The sequence below is a fragment of the Gossypium arboreum genome, chromosome 6 (assembly GCF_025698485.1).
Source record: "Gossypium arboreum isolate Shixiya-1 chromosome 6, ASM2569848v2, whole genome shotgun sequence".
Taxonomy (NCBI): Eukaryota; Viridiplantae; Streptophyta; class Magnoliopsida; order Malvales; family Malvaceae; genus Gossypium; species Gossypium arboreum.
The window spans coordinates 9623691-9636654 of NC_069075.1; positions in this window are offsets into that span (position 1 = coordinate 9623691).

Sequence of the window (12964 nt, forward strand, 5' to 3'; positions counted from 1 at the left end):
GAACATTTTGGCATGTATAGGCTAATATGCTTTGTTGAACTTTGGTATGTAAACTTTTAGCCATGCGAAAATGGCATAAATGCTCGGTTGGATTTAGTTCTCCAATGTTAAGTCACAAGTCTTGGTAATTCGATTTCCATGCCTTATGCCATGGTTGATTATTTTGGTGTTAAAATGCATGTTATGGCAATAGTGTAGTAGGGAGATGTTGGATAATGATTAGCCTCTGGTATGGCTAGTCATGATCATGATTTGTGACATGTATGATGAATCACTAGTTAGATCAAAGGGAAATCATGAAATAGGCATAGTTGCTTTAGTGACAGGTGCTGGCAGCAGCAGTAACGTGAGATTGAAAAATCACTAAAATAGTAGGAATGGTATTAAATAGTAAATAAATTATGTAAATGTACCTTGATGAATCTACTTTTATATAGAAGAAACGAAATGGTCATATGAGTTATAAGTTAACAGATATTAAAGTTCTTGTGAAATAGGGCCAGAACGGTTTCTGGATCCCCTGTCCCGACTTTGGAAAATCATTTTAAATTAACCAGAGATAATTAGGAGTCATGCAATATATGTGTAGATTCCTCTCTGAGTCTAGTTTCTATAGAAACAAACGGCATCAGTATTGAAGCCCTGTACAGGGAGATATCCAATTTGTAATGCACAAAGGTCAGTGTAGTCGATCCCTGCAACAGGGGAGACTTTAACTAATAAACTGTACTAATTGGCTTGACCAAAAATTCTAGAAAAAAATATGTAGATGGAAATATGAGTCTAGTTTCAGGGAAAAATTTCAAAACTGATTTTTGAGTTGTAAAACTCAAGTTATGAATTTTGGAGCGACTAGTACACAGATTGGCAGCTTGTCTGGAAACTCTCAATAAGTGGGTTGAAGTTCGTTAACACCTCGCGCTCGACTCCCATGACGGTCTCGGGTTCGGGTGTTACATTTTTAATTGGTATCAGAACTATGGTTTAGTCGGTTCTAGGACTACCATAGCGCGTATGAGTCTAGCTATACATGCCTTAATGTTAATGTTTAAATGTGTGATGACTTCTGACGGTTAAAATTTTTGTTTTGATTAGTAAATGGATCCGGTGTAGAGAGAACCTTGGCGGATGACGTTGAAAGTGTAGCGGCTGCTCCTGCACAAGGGACGCCGCCTGTTGAACCTCAGTCATCTGCGAATAATCAAGGTGAGGAGGCAAAACAAGCCTTCTTTACCATGATGAATGAGTGGGTAGCGCATACGCCCGAGCCAATCCGGCTGTCCAACAATTCCAATTTAAATAATCCACCCAAGGGCCTGTAATGCCATCGCCATCGATCCTATGAGGCCGAGTAAGCCACCAGACTTGATTAGAAAGCGGGCTGAGGAGTTTAAGGCCATAGTTACTAATGATGCCGAAGAGCCGAAGTTCTGGCTTGAGAACACCATTCGGGTGTTTGATGAACTGTCATGCACACTCGATGAATGTCTAAAGTGTGCTATATCCTTGTTGCGAGATTCACTTACTATTGGTGGAGGACTTTGATCTCCATAGTCCCAAACGAAGCGAGTTACTTGGGATTTCTTTCAAATGAATTTCAAAGAAGTATATTAGTCAACGGTTCATCGATCAAAAGCGTAAGGAATTCTTGGAACTCAAGCAAGGCCGTATGACATTACGAATACTGAACATGAGTTCGTAAGACTTAGTCGGTATGCTCGGAGTGTGTGGTCGATGAGGTTGCTATGTGCAAAAGATTTGAAGAAGGATTGAATGAAGATTTAAAACTACTAGTGGGTATTTTGGAGATAAAGGAGTTCGTGACGCTGGTCGAACGAGCTCGCAAGGCGGAAGAACTTGGAAAGGAGAAGAAGAAGGCTGAATTTGAAGCTAAAGACTATCGTAAGAGATCGATGGGTAAAGCTCCGTTCTCGATTGTAAAGAAGTTCGTGGAGGACACTAATAAATCGAGGACGATCGGGAATTTCCATTAGAGCACGACCATCGACGGACTCCGAGCTACTTGGTGGCTAGTGTGGGCAATAATCGCCGGAGAGACCTGAATGCCCCCAATGTGGAAGACGACACCTAGGTGAATGTTGGGGTAAGTCTGTTAACCTGCTCATACGGATGTGGTTCAAGGACCACTTCATTAGAGATTGCACGAGCTAGATGAGAAGAATAAGATGCAAGGTGCAAGATCGAGTGGGGCGACGACTAGAGGTAGACCCCGAGGATTTCGGGAGGTAGGGGTGGTAATCGAGAGGAGCCACCGACACGGCTGTTCGATCCGAGACCCGTGCTCTGCTAGAGCATATGCCATCCGCGCACGAGAGGAGGCATCCTCCCCGACGTTATCACCGGTACTTTTACTCTCTTTGATACTAATGTGATTGCATTGATTGACCCGCTCTACTCATTCATATGTATGTGAAACTTTAGCATCCAAGAAGACTCTACCGTTGAGTCTCATCGAGTTCGTAATTCGAGTGTCAAACCCTTTGGGTCAATACGCACTCGTTGATAAAGTGTGCAAGAGATGCCCCTAATAATTCGAGAATCTGCTTTTCCTACCGATCCGATGCTTCTACCATTTGATGAATTCGATGTTATTCTTGGTATGGATTGGTGACCGACATGATGCGTGGTGGATCGCAAAAGGAAAACCATTGATTTGAGGAGTGCAAATAATGAGGTAGTCCGAGTCGAGCTCATCGATTTAAAAGGAGTGCCGCCGATAATATCTTCTATGACCGCCGGAGATATGTGAAAAGGGTGTGAAACATACCTTGCGTATGTGTTTGAAAGTAAAGAGACGGAAAAGAAACTCGAATCGGTACCAGTGGTTTGTGAGTATTCGATATTTTTCCGGAGGAGTTACCGGATTGCCACGGTTCGAGAAGTGGAATTCGCATCGGTTGTACCGTACTACGCCGATCTCAATAGCTCCGTGATCGTATGGCATTAACGGAGTTAAAGGAATTGAAGGTCCAATTGCAAGAATTGACGGATAGAGGTTTCGCTCGACCGAGTTTTTCTCCATGGGCGCACAAGATTGTTTGTGAAAAGAAGGACGGAAGCATGAGGTTGTGCATCGACTATCGCCAACTCAATAAAGTGACGATAAAGAATAAATATCCCTTGCCACGAATTGACGATTTGTTTGATCAATTAAAGGGAGCCTCGGTGTTTTCAAAGATAGATTTGAGGTCGGGGTACTATCAGTTGAGGGTTCGAGAATCGGACATACCCAAAACCGCTTTTAGAACGAGGTACGGTCACTACGAATTCTTGGTGATGCCGTTTGGGCTCACTAATGCCCCTGCGGTGTTTATGGATTTAATGAATAGAATTTTCGGCCATACTTGGATCGGTTCGTAGTTGTATTTATCGATGACATTTTGGTCTATTCGAGATGAAACCGAACATGTGAACACCGAGGCTAGTGTTGCAAATCTTACGAGATAAGCAGCTATACGCAAAGTTCAAGAATGTGAATTTTGGTTGAAAGAGGTTAGCTTTTTGGGGCACGTGGTGTCCGTGATCGAGTGTCGTGGTGGACCCGAACAAAATTTCGCCATAGTCGATTGGAAACCACCAAGGAATGTTACCGGTTAGAGCTTTTTGGGGCTTGCGGTTATTACCGACGATTTGTAAAGGTTTCTCGACGATAGCCACGCTAATGACGGTTACTCCAAAAGGATGTTAAGTTCGAATGGACGGAGAAATGTCGAAAAGTTTCGATCAACCGAAAGCTTACTTGACTGAAGCCCCAATTCTAGTGCAACCCGAATCGGGCAAAGAGTTTGTCATTTATAGTGACGCATCCCTACTTGGGTTGGGTTGCGATTGATGCAAGAAGGGCGAAGTTGTGGCCTATGCGCCGAGACAATTAAAGCCACATGAGAAAAATTATCCCACCCATGATCTCGAATTGGTCGCCATCGTATTCGCCTTTAAAGATATGGCGACATTACTTATTTGGTGAGAAGTGCCATGTGTATTCGGATCACAAAAGTCTCAAATATTTGATGACTCAAAGAGACTTAAATCTGCGACAAAGACGTTGGCTCGAGCTATTAAAGGATTATGAGTTGGTCATTGACTATCACCGAAAGGCTAATGTCGCTATGGATGCCTTAAGTCGTAAATCACTATTTGCGCTATGAAGCGATGAATGTACACTTGTCCGTTTCTACCCGACAATGTGTTAGTAGCTGAATTGAAAGCCAAACCATTATTGATACGCCAAATTCGTGAAGCTCGTAAAGTCGACGATGAGTTGGTTGCAAAACGGATGAGTGTGTTCAACAAGGAATCGAATTTCAGATTGACGACCATGATTGCTTGACGCTCAAGGGTCGATTATGTATTCCAAGGAATTCGAACTTGTTTCGATGATTTTGAACGAGGCTCACAAGAGTCGAATGTCAATCCACCCGGGAGTACGAAAATGTACAACGACCGAGACACCGCTTTTGGTGGCATGGTATGAAACGAGACATTTCCAACTTTGTTTCAAGTGCTTAGTATGTCGCAAGTAAAGGCGAACATCAAGTGCCCACGGGTTTGCTTCACCAATCATGATACCGAATGGAAATGGGATCGAGTCACGATGGATTTTGTATCCGGCTTGCCGTGTCGCAAGCAAGAAAGATGCAATTTGGGTCGTCGTTGATAGATTGACTAAGTCGGCTCACTTTATCCCCGTGACGCACGGATTTTTCATTGGATAAGCTAGCTGAATTGTATGTTTCTCGATTGTGAGATTACACGGGTACCGATTTCTATTGTGTCGGACGAGATCCGAGATTCACCTCACGATTTTGGAAGAAATTGCAAGAAGCTTTGGGTACCAAGTCGCATTTTAGCACCGCTTTTCATCCCCAAACCGATGGTCAATCCGAGCGGATAATTCAGATACTTGAGGATATGTTGAGATGTTGCATCCTCGAGTTTAATGGTTCATGGGAACGGTATTTACCCTTGATTGAATTCGCCACAACAATAGTTTTCAGTCAAGCATTAAGATGGCGCCTTACGAGGCTTTGTATGGTCGTAAATGCCGTACACCATTGTTTTGGACTCAAGAAAATTTTCGGGTGGATTTGATTAGAGATGCCGAGCAAAAGTTCGAGTAATTCGTGAAAGTTTGAAGGTCGCTTCAATCGCCGTAAGTCGTGACGCGAATTTAAAACGAAGAGATATTGAGTATCGTGGAGACAAAGTGTTTCTTAAGGTATCACCGAAAAAGATACTCGATTTGGCCGTAAGGGCAAATTGAGTCCGAGATTCATTGGGCCATATGAGATCTCCGAACGAGTCGGCCCAAGAGCGTATAGGTTGCTTTTACCCCGAACTCGAAAGGATCCACAACGTTTTCCATGTTTGAAGCTTCGACGTTACCGATCCGATCCTTCGCATGTAATAAACCCTCCGAGATTGAAATTCAAGCCGATATGAGTTATGAAGAAGAACCGATTCAGTATCCTAGCTCGTGAAGTGAAGGAGTTGCGAAACAAAAGGGTTCCGTTAGTAAAAGTGTTATGGCTCAAACACGGATGGAAGAAGCTACTTGGGAACCCGAGAATTCTATGAAAGAGCGTTACCCAAACTCATTTATCGGTAAGATTTTCGGGACGAAAATTCCTTAAGTGGGGAGAGTTGTGACAGCCAAAATTGACCCTAGTCGGGAAGTGGTTTGGGACCACTAAACCGAAGTCACCGAAATGTTTGAACGTAATATTTATTGTCTAGAATATGTATTTACGAATGTGTGAAAATTTCAAGATTCGGTTTAGTCGATTGCATGTGAATTCAGTTAGTAGGACTTGTATGTCACTTTTGAAAATGATAGGCTAATCTATAAGGACCTAATAGTACATGTAGTCAAAAGGAGGACTTGCATGTCAAAATCCCCCAAGTGCTAGTGGCCGGCCATGACAAGGAAGCATGGGCAAGACATGTCATGAAACATGTTGGGTGAGTGTTTTATGTTGAAATAAATAAAATAAGGTGCATGAGTAATAATAAAAAAGTGTGTGTGTGAAGGCTTTCCTCCCTCCCTATTGCCGCAAGTGAGAAAGAAAAACAAAAAAAAAGCTTTGTTCATCTTTTTTTCTTTTCATCCTTTGGCCGAAAATCTCAAGGGAGAAGAAAGGGTCCTTGCTCATGGTTGGTTTGGAATAGGTTGGCCATCCTTGTAGCTAGATTAAGGTATGTTTAATATGGTGCCATGAGATTCATGCATGTTCTTAGTTGCTAGTTTTAGTTCTAATTAGTCCATGATTCAAAACCTTGCTATGTCATGGGGATGATAGTATGGAATGAAAATTTGAGATAAGTAAGGTTAAATTTGATTTGGTAAAATCGGCCATATGGGTGTATATGTTTGTAAAAATATATTTTCTTTGTTAACTCCTTACAATCGGTTGTAGGAGTAATATTGGTTTATAAGGTTGAGTTGATTCATGATGTTGTATGTTAGGATTAAAATACTTGAGACTAGATTAGCTTAATGGTGACCATGCATTCGGCCTTGAAGCATTAAACAAATGTTGGTTGAGATTTTGATATTTTGAACAAAGATAGCTGTGAAATGGGGTGAAAACCATTAAGTTATACACATAAAAATCCAGCAAGAAGATTAAACTACTAAATGTATTCATTTTAGATCAAGACATCAAAGAGGGAGAACCAAGCAAAGGCAAAGCAAAGATAATCGAGTAGTAGATTGGGAATCATTTCATCCGATATAAAGTAAGTCATTAAGCACTTATTTTGTACTAATTTAAAGGGTCGTAATGTCCAAGTAATGATGCTGAATGGAATGGTAGAATATATATATAAACATGTATGTATGTGGTGATAAAAATATTGAATTGAAAGAAAAGAGGTGAGATGTATTGAATGATCGGTTTTGCACTAAGTGTGCGGGTGTAAACATTTATAATCACAAATTGGCACTAAGTGTGCGGGTTCAAATTATACAGCACTAAGTGTGCAAGTTTGATTATATAGCACTAAGTGTGCGAGTTCGACTATTAAGCACTAAGTGTGCGGGCTTATTGCACATCCTCTAATAAACGTACATGTTCGTGTGCACGGCCTTACCGACTCAATCATGGACAGCTGACGAGTAAACACCTTGAGCTCATGAGGAATGGACATTTTATTTATATTTGGAATTTTGGTTTGGTAAGTCTTGATCTATGTGGTGATTATGCTCGAAAATAAATGCATGCAATGTCATATGGCGAATGTATGAAATATCAAGTAGGGCTTGGTATGTGACCAAACCAAAATGCCTAAAGAATTATAGTACCGTTTGGGGTGTGGATGGAGGATTTTAATCCCATATTAATTATTTTCTTTTATGGTATATTATTACTGAACGGCAATATAATGCTTATGGCTTACTGAGTTATATACTCACCCGGTGTTTGCTTGTCGCCATTTTAGGTTTCTGACTCGTCCTTTTTGCGTGCTCGTGATCGTCATTGAGTCATCACACCGGCTAGCAACTTTTGGTATTTTTTTGTGTAGTCGGTTTAGGAGAACATTTTGGCATGTATAGGCTAATATGCTTTGTTGAACTTTGGTATGTAAACTTTTAGCCATGCGAAAATGGCATAAATGCTCGGTTGGATTTAGTTCTCCAATGTTAAGTCACAAGTCTTGGTAATTCGATTTCCATGCCTTATGCCATGGTTGATTATTTTGGTGTTAAAATGCATGTTATGGCAATAGTGTAGTAGGGAGATGTTGGATAATGATTAGCCTCTGGTATGGCTAGTCATGATCATGATTTGTGACATGTATGATGAATCACTAGTTAGATCAAAGGAAATCATGAAATAGGCATAGTTGCTTTAGTGACAGGTGCTGGCAGCAGCAGTAACGTGAGATTGAAAAATCACTAAAAATATTAGGAATGGTATTAAATAGTAAATAAATTATGTAAATGTACCTTGATGAATCTACTTTTATATAGAAGAAACGAAATGGGCATATGAGTTATAAGTTAACAGATATTAAAGTTCTTGTGAAACAGGGCCAGAACGGTTTCTGGATCCCCTGTCCCGACTTTGGAAAATCATTTTAAATTAACCAGAGATAATTAGGAGTCATGCAATATATGTGTAGATTCCTCTCTGAGTCTAGTTTCTATAGAAACAAACAGCATCAGTATTGAAGCCCTGTACAGGGAGATATCCAATTTGTAATGCACAAAGGTCAGTGTAGTAGATCCCTGCAACAGGGGAGACTTTAACTAATAAACTGTACTAATTGGCTTGACCAAAAATTCTAGAAAAAAATATGTAGATGGAAATATGAGTCTAGTTTCAGGGAAAAATTGCGAAACTGATTTTTGAGTTGTAAAACTCAAGTTATGAATTTTGGAGCGACTAGTACACAGATTGGCAGCTTGTCTGGAAACTCTCAATAAGTGGGTTGAAGTCTGTTAACACCTCGCGTTCGACTCCGGCGACGGTCTCGGGTTCGGGGTGTTACAAGTAGTATAGCTTTAGCAAGACCGGATTGTCGAACCCAAAGGAACCAAGAGTACTAATAATTACTTTCTTTTTATTATTTAGCCTAAAAATTAAGGGATTTGTTTATCTAAACTAATTAACTAAACTAAGAGTGCATAGAGAGAAATTGGGGAAAAGCTTTTGGGAAAATTCGATTTATTAAGACAATACCCAAGGAAAAATCCACCTAGACTTCACTTGTTATTTGACTCTGAATCAGACGATTTATTCATTTGACTTAATCCATAGAAATCCCTAAGTTATATTTTTATCTCTTTCGAGACTAATAACGTCTAACCCTAGGTTGATTAATTGAAATCTCTTTCTAATTAACGCCCTAGTGTTGCATTAATTCAATCTATGGATCCCCTTATTAAGTTTCACCCTAATCTAGTAAAATCTTATCACGCTATCTCTAGGCATGCAGTCAACTCCGCTTAATTATGACAAATTTACTCTTAGACAGGGACTTTTGCTCTTCTGAATAAGCGTATTAACTTGAATCAATATCTTGGAATATTAAGACAAGAATTAAGAACACATAATTAAGAACAAGTCAAATATTTATCATACAATTCAGATAATAATAACAAGATCCATTTTAGGTTTCATTCCCCTTAGGTATTTAGGGGGTTTAGTTCATAATTATAAAAGAAAACATCTCAGAAGAATAATGAATACAAAACATAAAGAAAACCCAAAACCCCTGAATGGAAATTGAAGGGAGATCTTCAGTCTTGACAATGAATCCGGCTTCTAAGATGGATCAATCGACTTCCCTTGAGTAATTCCTTGCCTCCTACTCCGTGTGTATGTTCTAAGTGCCTCCTCAGATATTTACTTCTCAGATATTTAAATAGGCTTTAGAATGCCTAAAAGCCCTCAAAAGTGGCCTTTTCCGAATAGGACTATACTTGGGCTTGACAGGGACACGCCCGTATGACACGCTCGTGTGCGATTGCTCCAGCCCATGGTCAAGGCTGTTAAATAGGCACGGGCATGTAGTCTACCCGTGTAAGTCTTGTTTTGATCCTTCCAAATGGACACGACCGTGTGGCTTGCCCGTGTGAGGAAGTCCAGGCCGTGTTGATTTCCCATGTGGGTTTATTTTCTCCGTTTTCCTCCCGTTTTTTACTCTTTTTACTCTCCTATGCTCACCTAAGTATAAAACATGAAATTAAAGAATTGGGAGCATCGAATTCACCAAATCTAAGGAGAAACCATCCATAAATGTGCTGAGCATGGGATAAAAATATGTATAGATTATGGATTATCAAATACCCCCACACTTAAGCATTTGCCTGTCCTCAAGCAAAATCCTCAACTCACAATCAAAATAAATTCTTCTCAATTTATAATCCATATCAATAATATCTCAAAATAATCCATAAGTAATCATACATTGAAAATTTAATTAAAAGTACATCAAAGTTTCAAACATTCCAAGTTGAGCATTTTATCACGAAAACATAGGTGTCCCCCCTCATCTAAGTAATCACCTTTGATTAAAATATCACAGAGTTTAACATCCTCACTAAAGATTCACTCAAATCACTCAAGGTGTTTAAGGACATCAAATAAAGCACTCATTAGTCAATATGAAAAGTTATCACCTTAGGCTTGCATGAAAATCAATCTCCACCACTATATATTGAGATGATACATCAATCAAAAAGGTCTTTAGAGGGTTGAAACGTGGCTTTGGTTAGGGGGTGTGGTCACAAGTTGAAAGAAAAGGTTAGAATCGAGATTGATTTAAAAAAAATCACCTAACTAGAAAAATAACTAATTATCAGTTGAATACCAATGAGCTTCTTCTAAGAATATGGAATTAACACTTAAGCTCAAAAATGACGAATTACTACTAATATGTATGTAAGTATTTTTTTTTAAGAACAAGTCAAATATTTAGAACTTAATTATTACAAAGAAGAATAAAACATAGCTAAGCAATTAATTCAAATCAAATCTTGACAAAAATAGGGATCAAATTAGGGGATTTCAACAATAATGGGTTATGGGTTAATATTGAGGGTAAATCAATTAATGGCTTGTTAGGCTCAAAGGGGTTCACCAAGGGTTAATTATGAAGGTAGGCTTTTGTGGAATGAGTGGCTTAAACCTAAGTGCCTTTATCATCTCGACATATCAAATCAAATGGTGTGGTCTTGACATGCATAATCAAGCAAGTTCTAGAATAACAAATCAATACTGACACACTCATAATAAAAGTGAGCATAAAAGAAATAACATATGCTCTAAGGGCTCAAGATCTCACAAAAATTATGGCTTTTTGATGTTTAAACTTGTGAATTTCAACTCAAGATAATATCTAAACTTGGGGAAATAACCTAAAAATTTTTAATTCTCAAAAATTAACTTATCATGCTTGATTCCCCAATGTCTTAAAGTTTAAATGATTAATACATAAATGCCTATGTTTTAATTCAAGACATATCAATAAAAATCATAACTTAATCAAAATTCATTCTAATAGTGGTATGGGAAGATCACATGAGAACAAGCCAAAATTCAGGGATTCCTAATAATGATATAAAAGACCCCTCACACTTAAGATGTACATTGTCCTCAATGTACAAGATAGATATATTGAAAAATATAGATATCATAAGATAGGGAGAGAAGTGAAACTTCCTGAATGGTGAATGAACTCCTTGAATTGGAGTTATGGAGAATAATCGGCCAAGGCAATGACGAGAGTGGAGGAGGATACTCCGGTGATGGTAGAGGTTCATTAGTCCATAAGTCCTGCGCCAAAAGAATATTATATCTGGTAGTATCTATGGTCGTGGTCGAGCAGGACGTGGCAGTCGTGGAGAACCTTTTCCAGTGAAGTTTTTAGTTCCTAAGTGATGATGAGCTTTGGAGCTCTTTATAACTGTGATAAAATCAAGAACTCTTTCGGAAATATAAGGAAGCATAATTACTCGTAATAAAATAGCCAAAACTATAAATTATTCAATAAAAGTTATAAAACCTAAAATTAAAAAAATATTAAAGGAAAATAAAATAAAAGAACTAAAAAAGATAAATAAAGATAAAAGTGGAAATAAAATAAAAATAAAGTCTTTAAACATCGCCATCACGGATGGTTCGTGAGGTGGTGGTGGCGATGAGATGTGAAGGTGCTGACAAATCTGATGAAGAGTAGCATCAATGTGATCAAAGCGTTGAAAACACTGCTGCTCAAATCGAGTAAGGTGCTCAGAGATGTCAGAGTATGAAGCCACCGCATGAACTGGACGATGGATGGGTGGTGGCTGAGACGGTGGGTCCTCATGACGTGGAGGGACATCATCAGTAATGTCCTCTAGGTCCTCCTCATCGGTGGACTGGACGAGGCGGTACTGAAGAGGGTAGGTTCCACGTCATTTCTCGATCATCATCATATGTAGCATGCTCGAGATGCCCTGTGGGGACATCTAGCCGATGAGAGTGAGGGATGATGATTGTGCCGCTGTGTTGAGGAGCCCAAAGTGCCGAGCCAATCGAGTCACATAGGGCCCGATAAAGATGACTCCTCTCCTATGCCGTTCCGTCTGATAGTAGATGGCGTGGGCAATGAAATAGGCAAGGTCGAAGACGTGCCCGTTCACCATGCTCCACAAGAAAGAGGCGTCGTGAGTATTGACGACGCTAGTGCTCTCTCGTCGTCCTATCAGAGTGTGGGCCAAGATGGCGTATAGGGATCGCAGGGATGGGGTGATGGATGATGCCTTAGAGCGGCTAGGATTATAGGTGGCCGAGGCAGGGACGAGGTCCTTCCAGCACTTTGAGGGAGAGTAGTAGATGTGGCGATGGAGGGTGTCTAGTTCATTTTCGTCCATGAACTCCTCCATGTACAGCCTTAGTGCAATTCAAAACTCCAGTACACTCAACTGGCGCACTAGACCACCAAGGTAGAACTAGATCGTTCCAGGATCGTCGAAGTTGGTCATGACGACCTAGAAATAGAAGGTCGAGCAGAGTTTCATTATGAGCTCGAGGTACGTCGGCTCGATGATCTCAAAGAAGAGCCCATACAGGTTAGTCATTAGGAGGGCTCGGACCGCGTCAGCTATTTGAATTTGTTCAAGTGCGGCCCAGTCAATGCAACGGCCCACACCTAGGGGTCGAGCCCGTAATATCTGAAATAGTTCCTCCTCGGTCCCAAGGGAAATTGGAGGAAAGGGTGCCTAATCTCCACGGTAGGACCCGAGGATGATGCTGCTTATTTCCTCTTCTTCGAGGCGGGGATAAAGGTCTTCTTACCACATGAGGTTAACATTGTATACCTACAATGAAAAGTCGAAGTTAAATATTCCCCAAGAATGACGCGTGTTAAAACTAAATAATAATATTTCATGGGGTTCACGTACTAGATGAAAAATATACTAAAACAACCAAAGCAGATATATCAAGTCATTATT